Below are 21,908 nucleotides of genomic sequence, written 5' to 3' on the forward strand. Positions count from 1 at the left end.
ACTGAAACAGTTTAGTTGTGCTGCAGTGGAAAAAGAAAACAAACCCTGTTTCCAGCAAAGAGTCATGACACCTGCTAACAGCTGTTTTATGCCAATTTATGGTCGCCCAGAACTGGTTCCTATGTGCTTCCTGACCACGTCGGAAGTCAAACGTGTTTATAGTTGTTCCAAACGGCTTCACTCGAAGGCAACTGTCACAGAGATGGGAGGAGGCCGAGGAGAAACAACTTATAATTGCACTTTAAGGTCCTTTTTTTAGTTTTTAATTTTATTGATTGTTGTATATATATGTTATAATTGCACTTTAGGGTCCTTTTATTTAGTTTTTAATTTTATTGTTGTATACATTTGTTTTTGTTTTTTCTCATATCACTATCTTTTTGAGCTGCTGTAGCAATGAATTTTCCCCAATAAAATGTATCTTATCTTATCTTAACATTGTTTAAATATGGTGATAACACCAACTATCTTAATAAAAATGAAGGGAGTGACACTACATGAGCCTGGGCAACCGGGGTAACCAGGGTTGTTTGGCTAAGCCAGCAAGCACACATCCATGAGCATGCTACTTACAGCTAAATGCACTACCAGAACGTTCCTGGTGAAACTCAAGCACAAGAATTATTGTTTTGCATGTCAGAGTAAGTGGATTATGGAACTATTTTGATGGTATTTGTTTGGGTAAGGGAGCATACCGAACTGAGGAAAGTCACATACAGAACCAAACATCCTGTACCGAACGGGTCGGGACGCATAAACAAAACGTGACACCTTTAGTCAATCACAAAGCACATGTTGTTATCCAATAGTTTAAAAAGCCTAAACAATATAGTAAAATAAGTAAATACTGCATGAGTGCAATTTACACATTAGTCACTTACACATTATTTACACATCAGTGTTTTTCTACATGCGGTTTTAGGCAGACACGGGCTGTCTGAAGAGTTTAAATGCCCTAAGGCCAGAATCATGAGCCTGATCCTTGAGCTCTATGTGATGGTTGAATGAACACAATTTTACAGGCAGGCGCAACAATAACAGAACAGCCAGGAGATGCCAGAGCCAGCTGTGCATGAGCACAAACAGTCTTATAATAATAGAAGTGAATACTGAGACTGAGTCCTAAATTAATGATAAACTAAAAGGGACAAGAGTCTGATCACAAGAGATTAGCTAAACAAGAAGTACCACATTAGGCACAACATTGTGCAAATCAGAACTGTGAGAGGAGAGAGTGCTATATTTTGAAGGATACGTTTGATATTCTATGAGTCTGCCATGAAAGGCACTAAACCCATGATGAATTAATCCCACTAACAAGGATTGCCTGTGTAGCCAAAGCTTGATACAGCTTATTGCTCTGTGCCATAAATCTCCACTGTTGTGCCATGAGCATCATGGGCACTGTTTTTTTGTGCCCATGTGTCGACAAAACTACAGTGCCCAGTTGTTTTATGAAATTAAAAAAAAAGAAAGACATGATATATTTTAAAGATTTACGTCTTCCATTGGAGCTGAGAACCACAGACAGGTTAGGGGAGTCACATTTCATGGGATTTGTAAACTATAACAATACAGAATATCAGCCTGCATCCTTTCAATATGATGCCCAAGTGTCTCACATTAGGAGCTGCACTTAATAATAAACAATACCTGCAGGATGTGTGAATTTCTGTGTGAATGTAGCTCACTAGTATGCATGTTGTGACTCTCAGCACCCTGACAGAGAGATTCAACACTGCATCTGCATCCTTGTCAGATCTATGAACCTCACATCTAGAGAGGCAACGTGCATAGATAGATACATAGATGCCTGAGTAAATACATGCATATAAAGCTAGGAGAAAGTGTGCACGACGTGGCAACAAAGACACTCTTCATTATCAGTAGCATTGTAAACAAAATCGTCTCCCCTCATTGCTCCAAAATGACATGAATAAACGCATATTTTCTAACAGCGGAGGATTTCTATCTGCTGTAGGGTTGTGAATAATGAATATGGGATTCGCTATTGCAGTTTAAAGAGCACACACGCTTACTGAATGAAAACATGCCTGCTCACAGTAACTTAACAGTACAGACACACACACACACACACACGCACACTAGTAAGGGTATTCAATGCTAAAGGCAGCACAATTGACAGTAAAATATCCTGCACCAGGATCACGTGTGATAATCGAGAAACTATCCATCTGCAGTGACATTTACATGACTGCTGGAATCTGCAGGTATGTTATCACAAAGCCTTTCTGCCTGTCATGGGGACTGCACACATGTACGTACATAGTATGTGCATGCATGTTGTATAGGCTACAGCTGCAGTGCAGATACAAAATACAATTCTTCCTTTACAAAAAACAGCAGTCAATGACTTAATATCTAATCTCATTCTGCAAAAACAAACCAAACCTGCAAGTAATTTTGCTTTTACTCTTTTTGTTGCTCATCCACTTTGCAGTGTGACTGCTGCAACTTTTGTCACATCTGATTTCTACAAACAGCTCACATAGCTAAGGCCCACTGCCTCCCTGAGTCAGATTTCTCCATGCACTGTAGTCACATTACAGTTTCCCAAACTCCAATATCCTTGTCACTTCAGCAAGTGTGATGCTTCAAGAGCTGATGGCACACCAGGAGAGTCTGAAGGGTCGCATGAGAATAACATTATCTGAGATATAAAAGTGTCATGATTTCCTCTAGTGTGCTCAGAGGGAACCTGCACACTCCAGTTATGAATTCACGTATGTTATGATAAAACTGTGCATGAAATCACAGGTTAAAGCTGTGTATGCACCATATAGATATGTATAACTTATGCTGGAGCACGTTTGAATTGTTCTACATGCAGCAACAGCAGGTTCAGTCCCCCAAACATCCAGGCCAAACAGGCCGGTCTCAAAGTCCCAGAGCTGATTCAGGCTTTCGATTAACAATTGTAAACATTGGCACATTCAGCGCAAAAAAAAAATGTGATCCTCATATCCTCACTGCACATGGATCAATCACAAGCAGCATATCATGTGGGTGTGGACGAGAGGCATCACCAAATGTCATCTTGGAGCGATGAACGCCGCCGTAACGATTCAAACGTACACACAGGCCTGGAGACAGGTTAATTCACGCCGATGCTGATGGCAGCAGCTGTGCCCTCTCAGAGGAAAGGGCGACAGGCTGGCATATGCCCGATTTTCTGCTGTTTTAACGGCAGCACTGGCTCATCGCTGGACTCCCGACGTTGCATAAATTCGTTGCACAGCAGCAGCGGCGTCAATGAAGCGATAATTGAAAACATACACACGCACACACACGCTGGCACAAATGTGATTGAAAGACTATGGTTAAAAAAAGAAAGAAATGTGCGTGTCACTCACCTCGCAATCTTCTCCCCATTTTTTTTCCTCTGCTCCAACCAAGGAACCGCTCCAGCCTTCACTGACGTCACGTAGCCCCTCTCTGCAGCAGAGAGCAGCAGGCCTGCAGAGGACGACCAGAGAGAGAGAGAGAGAGAGGCAGAGACACAGGAAGGAAGAGAGAGAGAGAGAGAGGATAAGAAAGAGAGGAGGGAGGAAAATGAGAGAGAGAGAGGTGAGAGAGAAACAGATAGGGGGGAGGAGAAGAGAAAGAGAGAGAGACAGACTGGTAGAGGACAGAGGCCAGAGAGAGAGGAGGGAGAGACTGTCAGAGAAAGAAAACAGAAACAGGTCTTAGCTAAGTACAGACTCAGTGACAACAAATTGGCAATCGAATCGTAAAAGAAGTTAAGAATGACACAAAAAATCATGGCAACCAAAGGAAAACGGAATTTGTGGTCGCTGCTTGACAGGTGAGGTTGAGACGGAGATGAACTTTCTCCATACTATAGCTTAATGTTGTGTTAATGTTATTTTGTTCCATTGATTCTTGGGCGAAATTGTTGTTGTAACATTCATTCCAATAAAGCAACATTTGAATGCTTGAACAGATGCAAAAAATATAAATCTCACACAAAAAAAAAAAATCCCTCCCATCCTCAGATTAAGAGGAGGATTCAGTACCTATGAGGCTGTGGGTGTGAAGGGAGATTACCTTCTACTCTAAGCTGTTTTTGATATTTATAATGGAGATATTTTTGATACATTGTACAACCTAAGCTATTTATCAAATGTACTGTGCCCCTGGGATTTTCAAAAGGCATGTGAATCAGTAATTTGCTCATCCTACAGTACAGTATGTAAATGTGATTGAGGCCACTCCTCTCCATAATAGAGCACACCTGTGTCCTATCCCTATAAAATATTTTGAGTTATGTCCCTCAATACCCTGATGAAGACTGTCATGTTGAAATGCTGACAACTTTATAAATTATTCTTGCATCGTGGCCATAAGTGTGCGACTACGTTCCTTCAAGCTTTCATTGTGGTCTGCAACGCTCCAACACTGATGTCCATTCCTCTTCTCTCCCAGACCACTAAGCACACACACAGGAGAGAGACAGACATAATCATACAGACACACAGACAGAATATCCCACTCATCCAGCTCAGCATTGCAAGCTGTTAAGTCAGTTTGTTCCAGCCAGCTGCTGCCTGGCTCCGTGAATCAATCGACATAAAGTAAAGGAGGGATTGTGAAACATCGTCAATGTGTCACAGCTTTTACTATTTGGGATCCTGTCAGTCACCAAACCAGTATATCAGTCTTCATACAAAGGGGTGCATGATGCAAGCCAGGGTTCAGTTCTTCAGCAAAATCACGTCAGTTATTTTGCAGAAAGAAAGATTCAGACTGAGACTGATGTCATCTTTTTTCTGTGTGACAGGACAAAGAAAGTAACAAATGGTAGCACAGAGTATGAAAGATGAAGCAGGGAAGGTCTAATGACAGACAATATTGTTTCACATTATGTGAAATGTATGATCTCAAGTTTTTTCATCTTGATCCGTGCTAGAGACTAAGGATGTCCCCACTTCAGATGAATGTGGAATTCTGCACAGTGAAGAGAAAAAAATGCAACAGGAGAAACAAGAAGACATTTTAGAGTGGAGGGGGCCTTTTGACCCACAAAAAAGGTACATTTTATTTGTGTGTACTCTTATGTAGCACAGGTAGACACTCTTTGAGAAAACATGACTGGATCATACGCAGCCTGCTCCTCATAATGGTACTACAGCATAGACGCATACACATAATTATTAGTCAGTCATGACAAAGGAAGAAAATATGAAGGAAAGAGAAAAAAAACAAAAAACAAAAGAAAGACAAAAATAAAACAAACAAGAAAGAATGCATATAACAGCTAACAAGTTTAATTTATGAGTAAAATCAATTTCCAGTGCTGCAAGTACAAATTATTGGTTCTCAATGAAATGATGCTGAAGACACAGAACAAATACCTATTCAAACTATGGAGGATTCAGATTACACCTGTTGCTAACAGCTAATGGATCAGAGCGGGTGTCAGAAGTTTTGTTGTCTGAGAAAATGGCCATCAGAAGTTGTGTGGAGTTTGAGAGATTCAGATTCAGAGGATGTGTTAAAGTAAAATGCAGGAAGGGTCTAACAAAGAGGTTACATTATGGGAAGTGTAGGACAAGTGGTTTTTAAACTTGACTCATGGTAGGAACTAAGAGTCAGAACATTTTAGCTGCTTCAATTCAAACCATTCATTAAAAAAAAATCTCTTCTGTGTCCCAACTTTATAGAAGTCACTGGAGAACTCCTTCAAAATCATGGGAAGGAGTTAGGAGGCAGACTAAAATAAGATGATCTATCTAGACGGTGCACAAACATTAGATGTGTATCACCACAAAGAAGAAAAGAAAAACAGCTCCTTTAAATAGGTACTACAATCTAGAGCATCATCAGATTATTGAGAACCACATCACTCTGAGGGGTATCTCAGACGTATTACAAGTAAATGACAAAGTTACTTGTATCAGCTGACACCTTATCTGTACGAACATGACTTTCAATATTCCTCTTCAAGTGGCCAAGGTATCACAAATATATAAATTACAATCAAGAAAGCATTTAACCCAAAATAATCCTCCCACTCTCCCCCTTCATACTTAGTTTAACCCATTGCATCATTGATGATGTCATCACGATTATAAAAACAGGAAGTGTTTGGTCACCACCCCCTTAGAAACTTGAGGTAACATGGTGAGTATAGTAACAATACTTGACTGTATTGATTAAAGCAGTAAATATGATGTAATGTAACTATAACAAAACATAATGCTTAACACAAACAAACTCTTGTAGAATATGATGTTGTATAGTATGAATGAATGATGACACTCAAATTATTCTACTTTAAAACTGATAAAACACCAGAGCAAAAAACACTACTGACAACTGAACTTTCAGGTTTGCAAGTTTGACTCCTGGCATTAATTTTGCCGTGAACATTTGATTGGGATACAGCGATATCATGTGACACTTCCAGTTACTTGACGTTTCAAGTATAGTTTTCGTGCCCTCCCACTAGGAATCGTCAAATTGGACTCTCTCAAGATGGTAATCAGCCCCATTTGCCCCATGATCTGATGTATTTATTCATGGCCATGCTTGTCAGGTTTGCATCCTAGATGGGGGGCAATTGGATTCAGCTCAAACCCACAGGGGAAAACCTGATGACCTGTGACTTTGGAAGGCAATCCAGCTTGACTCCTATTTTCATTTTTTGTCTGGATGGACTTCTGTTCACGTATTGCAGAGGTAAGACACTCAAAGTCTGAGCACCTGGAGCAGACTCATTTAAAATCTTTGGACAGTACAGTGGAGTAGTTGCATGGCTGAGGGGGAAGAGGGAGAGAGGGAATATTACAATAGAGGACAGGGGTGCTTAGGGTCTGGTAGGTGAGAGCAGATCCAACAAATTTCACAAAATCTCACCGTCTGGCAGTTGCTTCCAGTTGTTTGATTTGCAAAGGAGTCACATGACAGTGGTTAGGGAATGAGACAGTAAATCTTTGGTCCAATGCCATAATTTGATATCTTTTGGTTTCCATGTGTCTTGTGTGGTTTGATTTGATCAATCTTCAGAAGAGTAGCTGATCTGGGGTTTATACCTAATTCATGTGAGGTGACATGCCAAGTCTGAGGTAATGATGTTCTGCTTTTGGTTCTGGGGACTGACTTACATCCTAATTTGCTGTAATTGGCAAGAGTGTAAAGGACGGCCAATAACATGTGACCATTGTCCGAGACCAGCTTGGCAGGTACAGCTGGTTTACTGAATTGTCTAAGCTGCACTTGATGATTCAACCGGTAAAATCAGTGACACAAATCGTTAAAAACAGTGGCCTAACCTTAATTTTAACATTCAGATCATGCTGAAAACTTGAGGTCATTGTTAACATTATGTCAAATCTTGCACATTTCCCTACAGATAGGACTACATTGTCATGAGAAAACAAATAGCAGTTTCTATAATAGCAATAGAGTTTCCCACAGGAGAGTAGTAAGTGGAGCTATCAAGCACCTCTGAGGGAGGGGAGGGGAGCGGAGCAGCAGTGGTGTGTGCCCACTGACTTAACTCATTACCTGAACCCTGTGGGGAGGCTCATATTTACACATACTAGGGTTTGCTTTTGCCTCTGACAGTGGTGGTACTCCTACCCTCAACTTTGGCTGAAATCAAAGTATGTATGTCACATTTGTAGCATGTCACTTGCTTCCAAACTCTGTCATTTAATATTACATTGCAACATGAAACCTATCAGATAAGACCCTCGTTCATTGAACACCAAATAAAACAATGAAAGGTTAAGTTAGCAGTGATGCACTTGCAACAACAATGCAGCGCAGCTGATATAATATGATGTGGATAGTTTCCCTGGACACTGAAGCTGTTGTAGAGTTACAGTGAACGGTCTGGACTCATATGGAAAGAGCCTCACTTTGAATTGATCGGTTTAATTTAGTGGTTGTTCCGTCACCTGCTGTTGTGTGATTTGTGAATCTGTGCAGGAGGTCTGGCTGCTTGCTTGTGACAATTTCTTCATTCTTGGCTTTAAAGCTGAGCTGTACTTTGAATACGCTTAAAGTAACTAGAATTGACACATTTTCAATACTAACATGAACTAGAATAACAACAGTGTTAACATGTCAGCTTTGTTGACCATTTTCGGATGTCTTGCATTTAGATGAGTGTGTTACAAGAGTGTGTAAGTCATGTATTTGATGTGATTCCATTTTACTGTACGCTCTTTCTGTTCAGCACTGATCTGTACCTGTATCAGATGATAAACTCTGTGGTACTTATATTTCTGTGTACTTCTTGAATCGTGTAAATCATATGACATGTCTGTTTTTGATGAGAACATGAATCAAAATAATACAATACTATGTTTTATTTTATCAGGTGTCAGACTATAATATAATATGATTTGATTTGTTGTAATACTCCATATTAATTTCTGTTTGAATATGGTTTGCAATAATTTAATAGGTTATGCTGTAAATTATGTTGGTGTACGACTTGTTCCATATGCCCCTATTTAACTTTGAGCACCTGCCCCTCTAAAGCTACATTTGAACTAAGAACATAACATAACTTGAGCAACTAGTGTAAAATAAGATGATGCTGAGTTGGTTTCATCCTGTCAGTCTGTTTTACAGACTACTTCTCTTTAGTCTCAGTTTTAGTGAGACTTTGGATGGAATTATTTTTAAATACGACAACACATCACTCTGAGCAGTTATCTCTCCTTTCATTCAGCTGCTCTGCGCTGTCCTTACATTATTATGATTATTCTCTCGTTTTCACAGACAAGTTTACTGTAGGTGAGGTGATTTCACAGGGAGGTCTGGTCCTTGACAAAAATGGCTCTTTTAATCATAAAGTGCAAAACTCACCTTCCGAGCTGTGCATTAAAATAGTCCTTGATTTGAGATAATTTAGATGAAAATTATCTGAATTTGAAGTCATTCCTGTATAACATATATTACATACATAAACATATATTGAGAATATCTCCCACTAGAAGCTGTGTGTAAAATAAACAGGTGGGATTGGAATTAGATGTTTGTTGTGAGGCCATTTTATTGATCCAAAGTGTGTGTGCTCTCTTGCAATTAGACCTTGAAGATGGCATTGTGAGTATTGAGAATAGCAACACTCAGGTTTAACCAGCTTTAAATTATACACATCACATTGTGATGTGTTGTAAGGCTATTTCATTTATATCAATTGCGTGTCCTTGTTGGACCTTGAAGATGGCCTATAGGAGCCTGCAACCTACTACCATTTAGTCTACATAATGTTTTTATGAATGTAATTTCCAACGGGAAATAGCCATTATTCTGATAATCATTCCCTGTCCTGATCCATCTAATTATAAGCTGTACTTGATGCTTTCTTGGTTTTCATAGCACCCTCAATCTAACTAATCCTGTTTCAAATGTATTTTTCTGGAGGAAGAGCCTTAGACCCCCCACCAATTGAGTATCATTCTAAGTTTTCTCTCCCATTTTAAAACATGGTTTTTCATGGTTTTAAAACCAGGTGCCCATGTAGCTACCATTGAGGACTCATAGATCTTATCCTCAGTATTCTTTCTTCCAAGTTTTAAAGGCAGGTTCAGAGGCAATTATTAAATTAGACTGAATTGAAATGAAGTCATTTTGCATTAATTCATAAGAAACATTTCCCTGGCATTGTGGGGAAGGCTTCAAAACTGAATTTATCAATGGTAGAGGCATCTTACTGATTTTCACAAAATGTATTTTAACAGACAAACTAGTTTGGGTAGCTAATGGGGGTGGGTTTGCAAACTGGCACTTTGGACTCTTGACCTCAGTATTTCTAAAATCCTGGCTACAGCTCTAGTGTTGCTGTAGCTTCTGGTGGTTTTGTACTGGATTGCGGCAAATAATTACCATGGAGGGAATCAACATACATTTTAAAGGCTTCTTGAATACAATACATTTAGATTTAGCAGGAGTTCATCTTAATGTGTTCCTTGTTTCATTGTAGATTTTACACATATCTCCAACTGTAATAATTAGTTGCTGTCATATGAACTGCAAACACTCTTTCAGGAATGGTATCAGCAGTATATTATGTATCTGTTTGTTGGTCCTTGACATCAGAATATTTGAGAACACTTGGGATCTTTGTAGGCAGGGAGTTTATGTGTGTTATGGTGAAGGTCGTAACTCTTGCAGCTAATCATACAGTAAGCTGCTATGTGGTGACAGAGAAGAGAAGAAATAGAAAATAGGATACACAACTGGAAATCAGCTCCTGGTGCTTTACTTACAACTGATGTTTTGGTTGCATGCAACATGGCCTGGGGATGTTTTCAGCTGTGTTTTTATAGGGACAACTATTTGCCTTTGTCATGTATTTTTTTAGCATTTATCATTTTTTATTTGACTCACTTGCTGCTATGATTGTAACTATATTTTCACTGGATGGACTTGTAGTGTTGCTGAAGTAATGTTACAGGATTTAAGGAACCAACCTGCCATGAATAAGATTTTAATATGGGCTTAGTGTACCTGGAAGATAACCTTAGTTGTCATTGCAAAGATATCAAACTGCTTGAATAAAGTAAGATTTTTTTGTAAATTTAATGTAATAAAGGTTTGAGGTTGTGAAATGTCAAATCTCAAGCTAGCTGAGTACTTTTTATCAGATCAGGCTCCTGTCATTAAGAAGTTCTGGGCCCACTTAACAGCCTAACAGGATAAATGTGTTATTTGAAGCATGTACAGTAAGGTGCAGGTGTGCGAAAATGTGCAAAAACTCAGATGTTTCACATCAGCTGTTGCATTTTTCATAATGTATTTATTAATATTTGAGTTAATATACTACATTAGTGTGGAAGACCTTATGCCTCATGTTCAGCTTTAGATGTAGATTTCAGAATCAGTACATCAGGTTTGGTTGTATTATAGCTTATAAAGAGAGAGAGGGAGAGGGAGAGAGAGAGAGAGTGGGAAAGAGTCAGTCTGCAGCTCCAGGAATCCCATTTAGGAGCTCAAGCACCACTTACTGGTAAAAGAAGGGAAGTACACAGTTTTATAAAATACTATAAATATCTCCCTTAACCAGAGTCCAGTAAATCAAATTTATTATAGGACTATCAAGGGCCTTTTCAGTCAATTCAATTCAATAAACACACAGCTGTTACAAGGTACGTCTCCTGAACTTAATTTTAGATATAAACTGAAATCTTATTTTAAAGAACAGAGCTGTTATCATCATCAAGCATATATTCGAACAGCTGAAAAACCTCATTGTTATTCATACAACCATAATTACAGTTTTCAACAAAAAGTGACACAAATACAATGAATTTCTCACCTGCAACAACAGACAATAAACATTTTTATTATGATGTCCTGGATGCCAAAAGGACTGATTAAAATATAATCCAAATTTCTCACCACACAGCGATTTCTAATGTATGAACTGAGGGTTAGCATCGAAAATTCCAATAAAGCCTCTTACCCTTTTTGTCTTCTGGCGTTTTCTACTCAACTTAAAACTTTTCTGAGCGAGTACGCAGAACATTAAGGTGTCAAAAAGGCCATAATTCATCAAACTCCAGCAACTGTCACATTATTCATGCCAAATGTCGACATTCTCCTCACTCATTTTTTCCCACTCATTTTCTCAGCGAAAATTGAAGAGATCAAAAGTACAGTATGTTCTTTATAGCCTGTGTGTTCAATGATAATATTATATCTGTTCAATCTTGCATGAATCACTTAATTATGTCCACATATTCATAACGTATGCATTCACAGGAAACACAACCACAATGTTCTTATGTTTTCTCGTTGTTGCTGTTGCAATATAGCTCTGTTTTGACATTTTGTTATTTATTTGTTTATTCATTCCTGTGATTACCTTAGTCATTTGTGATTTTTGTTATTTATAATCTTCTTAACTGTTAGGTCTATAATTAAGTCTTCAATTATTTTCATTAAGCGTAAAAGGTTTGTTAAACATTTGTCAGTTTTGTTTTTTACTACATTTGTCAAGCACCAAATCCTCACAACAGTTCTTCAGCAGTCTACCTTGTTTCAGTCCTACCATGAGCCTCTCAGCTGTTCTAAAATCACTATATATCTATAGTATGTATCCAGATATTGCTTAATTAAAAGAGGAGCCATGTGTAGTGACTGATTCCATGACTAAATACAGATTAACTGATTGATAATGATTTATGATGCCAAAATAGTAACACTAGTTATGATCAGGCCTACTTCACACTGTAAATACTCTTCATGGATGATAAGTATTAACTGAAAGGTAAAGCAGCCTTAGCATTTAACATAGCTTTATTATATTGATTTATTTATTTATTTATTTCCTGTTTTTCACAGTAACAGCTGGAGGGGAAAAAAATCCAAACCTGTTACATCAATCTCTACCCCTCTACGCCCTCTACATGCCGCACTTATCCAGTCATGACAGGAAAAGACTGACACACAAAGGCTTAAAAACTCTATCCCTCAGGAGATTTTGATAGGATGAATATGATGCTGGGCCGTGTTCTCGTTCTCACGTCAAAAACCGTGGCAAATTTAGACCGAACACCTTTATCCATCCCCCTTATTCATATTTATGAGAAGTGACTGACAAACTCATTGTTGGGTAATTACAGTGTGGTGAACCTTCATTGTCTTTAGATTGGTAGAGACTGAGACATGCTGTGCTTTGGCTTGCTGCACTAATGCAAAACCCCTTCCATGTAGATATTATTAGTCACTGTTTGCTTAGCAACCACAACACATGTCTGACATTTTTGCACGACGAAAATGTTTTTTTCCTCGAGTTTATTTTATTTTGGCTGTGAGGGTGTAAAAAAAAAAAAAAAAAAAAGATTGAACGATTGAAAAGATAGAGGCAAAGTTTTTTTTATGGTTATGTATGAAGTTGTATTAAGTATGTTGTAGTTATTTGTTTTTCAGGACAATGAACAGTGATGTCAACATTGAATATGACTCAAACATGCAGAATCCATTGTAATCATTAAATTAATTATAGAAAAGCAAGTATTTCATTTTGGGGACACTTTACTTATTCTTCCTAGTAGTAGTAGTAGCTATTGCTACATTCTCAAAAGAAATGAGCCTGTCCTTTTAGATTAATTTAATTCCAAAGGCCATGTTAAACAAAATAATTCACACTTAAGCACATCAGTAAGCTGTATAGCAACAGAAATATATCAATATGTCATCATAATGCATAGAAAGCAGTAGAGGCTTTGAACAGCAGGGGGCACCAGTAATATGCAAGGATTAAACGATGAACATCATCACAGTTACTGAGAGGTATATTTTTAGTTTTAGTCATCAGAACAAAACAAAACAAAATCTATTGTGTTTTGTGTGATTGTTACAAAGGTACATATTTGCCTTATTTTTGAATTCAGACATAATGTTTGAAAATGATTTGATGGGAAAACTATATAGATTTTCTCTGCCATACCAATTCCTTGCTGATGATGTAGTTGACGAATCTTTTCAGAAAAAGACCACACACAGGGATAAATGACAGCCTGGCTTCCTCAAAGCATGAGGAATTGCTACAGCAGTAAGTCAAATGGGCTTTTGCTTCCTGTTAACACTCAGGATAACACAATAATAGAGCAATATACTAGCCTGTGGGGGCTCAGCCAATATCAATATATATTGTCAAGTGCCAGTTATACTATTAAATGATCACATGTGATGAAACTGAAGCTAACAGCATGAAAATCATGATCACATTCACTGCATAAGAATGCGACTGTAAGTGTGCAGTTTATCATCAAGCAGTCCAAGTATGAAAATGAGAATGTGCACTGGCACTCAGGGGTGAGAGGCCAAACAGCAGATACACAGAAGGATTTGGAAATCACTTGAACATTTATTCAGTTTATCTTGGCATAACCTGCCGCCATTACTTACAGTTTGCACTCATTTACCCACTGATACAAATCTATGTTTCTAATTTTACTCAGTGGTGCGGTTTGATCCAAGGTCCATAAAATAGTTTCTGCAGACAGTGCCAGCTTTTCATTTTCATAAAATATCAAAATTGAAAATAGATGTTTGTATTGGCCGGCTATGTGAATTTATTTGTCAAATTGAAATGCAACACACAAGCAAACATAAGGCACGTTAAAAAGTCAAGTTTACCTTGTAGAGCACTGTGATTTGTTTGCACTGTGGTCTTCAACCATTTATGCAGCCAGGAAATGCATACAGATAGACCTAACTGCAAATACTGGAGTCTGTTTATAAGACTTACATTGCAGTGACACATTTTGTTTCTGCAGGATATTCAAACAACATCAAGTAACATTTGTTTTTTCAGACAAACAAAAAACAGACACAAATACATTCTTTTAAAGGATGCATGCTTGTATAAACTGCCACAATAATGACATTTAAATGTGTACATTGTACAACTGATGTCTTTACATGGAGGACTACAGACTGTGGTCAGTACTTGTGAAAATGGAGAAGAAATAATGGACAGACGCTTTTTTTGTTGCAGACATTGTAGTGTATGCATAGCCACTGTTGAAACGATTTCTGAATGGAAACATTAATGTCTCAATATAGTAATACACAGGTCTTATAGCAAACCCAATATATCACAATGACAACGATTATCCAGATCTCTGCATTCTTAGCTTGAGCCATGGATGTTGCCATAGTAACAGTATGTCTTATCAAGTACGGCCCTTGTGATTTTTCACTGCAACTTATTTAGTCTGTTCACTGTAGGTATGACAACAGGCTATTGAGTTGTTGCATTCATTTCCATGTTAATGGAGTTAACAGCCATTGTGTGTTAGCTTAACCTTTGATCTTGCCTTGTCAAATTGTTGTCAGCTAATATTAAATTAGGCTAGTAATAGAGGCTTTTTATGTAAATCATGTAAAATGCTTTAAAACTATAAATAGGCATAATTCAGCTGAGAGCTGATATGATGGTGCCTGATATCAAAACATTTCTGCTGCGTTTTAATGATCAGATTGTAAAAAGCCATTTATGATACAGGATATTCACAGTTACTGATGCTGAATGTCTTATTCATTATAATCACAGTGTATTTTGGATTTAATGCATAAATGGCTCAGATTGCACAGAGCAAAAATATGCAGGTTTTTGCAAATCATGATGGAGCATCATGCTGGAGCATCATGTTGAAGCGTTAGTCCTGGTTTCACATAATTTACACCAAATTCTATGTAAATATAAGGGAAACTACATGAGGGGCATAAGGCCCCATGTCACCCATCTGGGGAAATGCCACACTTTAATCTCTGCAGCATTTTGCTTGCAAAGCATAACGACAAAGTGCAGATTTTATTTGAACTTGGTAGTCACTTTGTAGATCCAACTCGTCGCATACTTGCGCTTCCTTCCTCGTTGAAAATAATGAGGCTGTTTGATGTGAGACCACTATGAGCCGTAATGAGAGGAGTAGACTGTTCAGGTCACATGAAAGCTCTTCAGTCCATTTGGACCATGAGCGGCCATTATGGCGCGGGACCGAGACATCATGGAGGTCTGCTGACTTTATGAAGGGGTACAGGATTTAATGATGGAGGCAACAGCTAAATCTGTCACCCTTTTAACTTCATATGTAAGGAGGGAGAAAATATTCCAGAGGTGTTAAACACGGGGAGACCTACAACATTCAAGGGCATGCTGAATGGGCCACATGAACAGAAACATGGTCACATTAAAAATGACAGCAGAGGTACTGTAGGAGAGCACAAATGAAGAGAATCTGCTACATAAATTAAAGTCCTTGATTGTGCTAGCTCTGCGACTGTTTAAGTGATTGTTCAACTTCAATCATACTTCTGTATTCGTTCATAATGATAATTTCTTTGAGGGTTATTCTTTGTTTAAAAAAAAGAATACAGTTTTCACAACCCACAAAGTGATGAGTCCATAAATTATCTTTTCTTGTCCAGAGGCAGGAAGCAGCACATCTACCTCTCATCATATCAATCTCTTCCTCCTTCACAAGACGCCACTGTCAGTGGTGCCAGAAGAGACACAAACAGAGAGAGTGGATGAGTAGGAGGAAGGAGAGGCTGATGGTGATGGAAGGATCAGCATCTCTTCATTTATCTGTACGACGACAGAGGAAGAGCCCCAGCTGAGATGGGGTTAATATTTCTCCAGCCTAAGTTCTGGGGAACATTGTGAGTTGTCACCTCAGTAGCACAGTGAGCCCAAGTGCCAAGAATCGAGTTAATGGTTAGCACACAGCATCCTGCCACTGGGCACCATTTTGGCTCCATAACAAAGGAAGAACTGCCTCAGCCACCAAGTGCCGTGGAGGACCGGGGCACCCTGTCACTATCTGTCTCCCCAAGGATGGCAGTTCCCGATTGGTTAATAGTTAACGGACATGTGGATGCATCAATCCTGAGGAGTGACAAGGAGTATAAATGCACAAATACACAGACAGTGGGAGCCCAACGCTGATGCTGTAAACATATCTTGTTAGCAGGAAGCAGACCCTATGCTGCCACAGCACTGACTGACAGGATCCCAGATGACTAACAACAACAGCACAGGACTTTCCCCCCACGCCCCCCCTCTTCTATTTCCTATCTAAGCATTTGTGCTGCTGATTCCCAAAAGCTGAAATTAGCATTATTATCTTTATTCATTCTTTGCACGTAACTTGATGTAGGAAGGTAATTTAATGGAAAGCAAAAATAAATAAATATTTACACCTTCGACAAAAAAGCAAGGAATTGTGAAAGCATGAGTTTATACATTGTACTTGATGTACTGTTCTAGCATTTAGTATACTTTTATTGAATGCTGCAGTATGTATAACAATTTTAAGTCCCTCAAACACTGCTCAGATTCTCCATTTCCAGCTTTACCTGGCTATACCATACTCTCAGCAGCAATAAAGGCAGTTACAAAAACTACAACCTAAATCCCATTTGTTAATTCACATGGTGATCACTTACAACACAAGACAAGGGAATTTAGGCAGTGAGAGAAAGCGTTTTGATTTTTAAATGTGTACTGCTGATCTGACTCATACATATGAAAGCCCCATTTAAAGCGGCAAGAATCGGGGGGGCTTGGGGGAGGACAAAACACGTCTCTTTAGGTTTCCAACACTCTACAGGTTTGAGATCAGAGACAGCTTCTGTCTGATAAACGGCCTGGGCCCCGGGCTTTTAGGCTTGGGAAACATACATTATCGTATACGCCCCTGTGTGACCCCAGCATGGCTCCTATACACTCAGACAGGGAGAGACGTCACTCTCTGTGCCCTCCCCATGGTGAAAGTGACGGTTCATCACCAGTTAAAAGCCACTGGGGGGGCAGGACTGGCCATTATGCACTACTGAGGAGGAACAGTAAGGAATAAGGAGGGGAGGGGTACCAAGGGATGCTACAGCTTCCCTATGTAGCTAATCAGAGGGGGTAAAAACAGCCAGCACAAGAAGGGCTGACTGAAGCGTAGAGATTTTCTCATTTATGTGCAGCAGCATCACAGGATATTCCTACTGACCCACACACAAGGGGTGCAAAGTACATTTAGTCAAGTCTGTATTCAAGTTATTTTATACCTGCTATATATTCCTTTTTGCACTTGTACTACATTGATTTGGCAGCAATATTTACTCAATACTATAATCAATTTATAAAATGTGACACAATGTATTACATTAAAATACCAACCAGTAAACAAGGTACTTACTATTAGCACCACCTCAACCATTTACAATATTATAAATGAGTGTATATGTTAGTGAATCAATAGTAATAATCCAATTGATAATAATTTAAAGGCTCACAAAACAGCTTCTTAATCTGAGTATGAGTCAAACATAAACACGCTATTTCGAACAGTTTTGCTTTTGCTTTTGCAGTATTTGTGTTTCTCTTCTGTCTGTGCTTTTCTCCCAAATTTTGAGATATAATACAACATAACAGGACACAACAGAACAGAATAGAACAAGGTATAGTAGAACATAACTGGACACAATAGAACAGAATGGAACGCAATAATATGCGAGGACAGAATAGAATAAATGAAAGCAGAACAGAGTAGAGTTGCATAGAAAAGAAAAGAATAGGAAAGGGTAGAATCAAATTGAATAGAAAAGAAGAGAAAAAACAACAGAAGAAAACAGCAGAATTCAACATAGAAAAACAGAACATAATGAGATGACAGCAGAACATAATAGGATACAAAAGCATTGTGTGGCATAGCTCTACTAATTCTCAAACTAATCTAAAAATACACTAATAGATAAATTAAGTGATCCCATCCTTGATAAACAAGCACTGTATTGTTAGTTCTCTGAGCCTGTCCAAAAAATAACTAGGCTCTCTGTTGTCTGTTATTCTACACTAATGGTTCCAATTCACAACTATCAGCATTCAGCAGGCATTAAAACAACTGTTGCGGCAGGAAAGAAAGCTGCTAATGCTGAAGTAGCTACATTTTGCATACATTTCATGGAGCTCCAAAGAGCAATGCTTGATTTTGATGGTTAATTTAAATGCAGAATACATACTGTAGTTGGCGTTGGGGTTGGTATGAACATGCAAATTGCCGCCCTGCTTGACGGGAGGGTGCACTGTATGAGCTGAGTGTGTTCAGCCCACTCATTTTTATACTACTAGTCTTTATGTCCCAGCCCAGCCTCCTCTCCCAGTCTCTGATTCAATCTTGGCAATGACAGACACACACACACACACACACACACACACACACACACACACACACACACACACACACACACACACACACACAGTAATACACCTCGTATACACTCTTAATCGGCCTTCCTCACTCATTTCATTCTCTCACTAAAAACACACATGCGCACAGTTTCCTCAGAGTTTGACACATTCTTCTCTCTGCTTCTCTATGGGTGAGCCATCATTATCTAGAGAGAGTGCCAGTGTTTGGCCACAGTATGCCTTCTTCCCAGCGTTGAACTGAACAGCCGAGACATAGGCTGCTGGTAGTGACACAGCTGTCACAGACATGCCTCATTACTGCTGTTGCAAATGCCAAAGCACTAAAGCAATCACTCACAGCTCTACTGGACACATTGTAATTTATTTTATAGGAAGAGGGGTTAAGAGTTGCATGTGTACATACCGATGTTACATAGATGAGTGGATTTTACACATTATTTTGTTTAAGATACTTTGCACGATGGCTGCAAGCTAATATGACAGCAGGTATCTGGATATTTGCAACAAGTAATAGCATGACAGACTTTTTTTTAACACAAGCACAAACTTCCTTCAGAGTCATTACTGTCAATCCAGGATGTTTTCAGCTACAATCCCCTTGTGGAGTTGACGATATATATCTATGCACCTTACGCTCATTTCATCCACACCTGTCAAAGCAGTTGTGTTGAGCAGTTCATTGTTAACAGGTTATTCACAGATTCATCCAAACAACAAAGTGCAGATAGCTGTCAACATCTATCATGACTGATTTGAATGATTATTCACTCTTAGAGGAAGCTGTAGTACTCTGCCACCAGCTGATTGGGTTAATGGTTCACATTTCATCCTGTTGTCACCACCAGTCGCTGTCACAGCCGTCCAAATTGGGCTGGATCACAGTCAGAGTGGTATTGTTATAGAAGGAAGGGGAGAGAGGCTAATCAAGTCTGTGTTGTTGTAAGAACATGAGCAGGTTGCCTTGATGGAAAACATGATAGCGTTTCCTTGTTTCCTTCAGAGAACTCTAAAGGTCAATTTGTCCTTTATATGTTCATTTTAAACCTGCAATTATCACCTTATAAAGTTGATATGGCAAACTTGCTTGCATACAGTTGTCTCTTTACATGTCCAGCAGATGGGGAGCAACATTAGTATTCATTTGGAGTCGTGTGTCAGGAAAGCTGGTTGATGTAAGTCCAATTTTTGCTCTCCTCTCACCCCTGTTCTTGGTCTCCACTAACTCTGGAGAAAAATATCCACTGTCTGCCAATTGGTGCAGGGCAGGTCGTGTATAGTAGGCTTTTAGTGCTTTTTTGCTGAAAACAACTGCCTGCTGCACCTGAAGATGACACTATGAGAATAAACCGAAACAGCCGTAGAGTTGGCAGGAGATGAAACCAGAAAAAAGGAGCTTAAAGATACAAAAATGCTCGGCAAAGCTGAACTGCAGAGTCGAGTGATGAATATCTGTAGGTTCATCACTATGAGCTTCCTCTTTCACATTACACATATTCAAGATTTAAGATTCAGGATTTAAGAAATGTTATTGTGTGTCACTTTGTAACAGAAATTCCTCTTTGACACAGCTCAGTCAAAGACAAATGTAATAATGACTATAATAATAAATAGCAACAGTAAAAACATCATAGTAGAAAATATACATTTTATCTATCATTATTATAAAAATACTGATTATAGCAGATTTATACTATTTATGTTATAAACTACTAAATAACACCATGTTCCTGAATTAACTTGAGGCATCAAGCACCTGAGCTGGAAAGTCCAAATCAGGTGTACTGACCTGGTCTGATGGTCAGACCATCAGTTTACAAAAGAAATGGATATGGTATAAAGATGTTTGTGTTGACTGAAATTATTATTTCCATTGACTGTCCAGATTCCAAGAAGGTTGCTGCAGCCTACACAGCTGCACCACAATCCTGCAGTAGCATTGTAAGGTCTCAAACCTGGAATGTTCCAAGGGCAGCTGTAAATTTTCCTAAGTAATTGAATTGCAATGAAGTCATTCAGCTAGCTGGGATATGTTCACCGTGACCCATTCACTTTAGGCGCAGCATATACTGCAAGTCCTTTGACGTAGTTGCCATAGAGATGTTGTGCACAGGATAAAAGTGGTGGACTGGTCTCCTTGACCTTAGGGTTGACTTGTAATTTATGAAGGAGCAAGGATAAAGTTCTTCTCTCAGTCTTGTGCTTCGCCTGATCAGTAATACATTTTTTTGTATTGAATTTGGGAACCAGAACAATGAAAAGAATTAGGCACTTCAAAATGTTTGCATAATGAGCTCCTTCTCGCCGCAGCGGTTCTCTTCTTTTTAATCACCTGCACTCTCCAGACCACCTACACCCTTCTTCATGATCAGATACAGGACCAACAGGCTGATGTATGAACCGAGGAATTAATCTGCTAAGCCTGATTGCCATTACAGCCATGCGATTATACACCTTGATTACTGAGTCCACCCCAAGGACCATGACGTGCCCCAGTGCACATTTTAAAGGTGCGCATAAAATTATGTGGTGATTACCCCACAATAGATCAATCCAGAAGCGAATGAGACTGTGTGGCCATATAGACCGTCTCAAGTAGGACTTTGATTATTAATAGGTACTTGAGGTGACCTGATACCTGAAGCTTGAACCACTGAAACTGCCTCTGATCCTCCATATAAGCAAATAAATTAATTTTCATATATTCTGAAAGTCATTATTGGATTATTGTTGTAGAGGTAGAATTGTTTGGAGTTCAAGCATGGATAAAAGGGATGCTGGGCTCTTCAGAGACGACTCAGGCTGTACTTGTCCCTCTTAAGATAGACTTCAGGCATTTAATGGCACCACAGATGTGGATTGGCTTGACACTGAGGGGGGCGGCATGTATGCACTGCTTACCAGCCTTTATCATATAGACCTGCTGGAGGTCAGTATGTGCTTGTGCATGATGCAAAAGAAATGAAAGAAATGTACATGAATTATACAGAAAAAACAAACTTTTGTGTGCCAATCAGAATAAACATGTGCTTACAAGTAATGAACATGTGAGTACATATCATTCTGCAATGACACTTATCCTCAGAATTTGGGGCCATCTAATCCTTTACTGTCAATTTTAAGGATTTTTTTTTTTTTTATTTAATCGTGAGCCAAAGTACTCATTTGGTACAGCAGATAAATAGTCCCATTGACTTATCCAGAAGCAATC

This window comes from Scomber scombrus, chromosome 2, assembly GCF_963691925.1.
Source record: "Scomber scombrus chromosome 2, fScoSco1.1, whole genome shotgun sequence".
NCBI classification, from domain to species: Eukaryota; Metazoa; Chordata; class Actinopteri; order Scombriformes; family Scombridae; genus Scomber; species Scomber scombrus.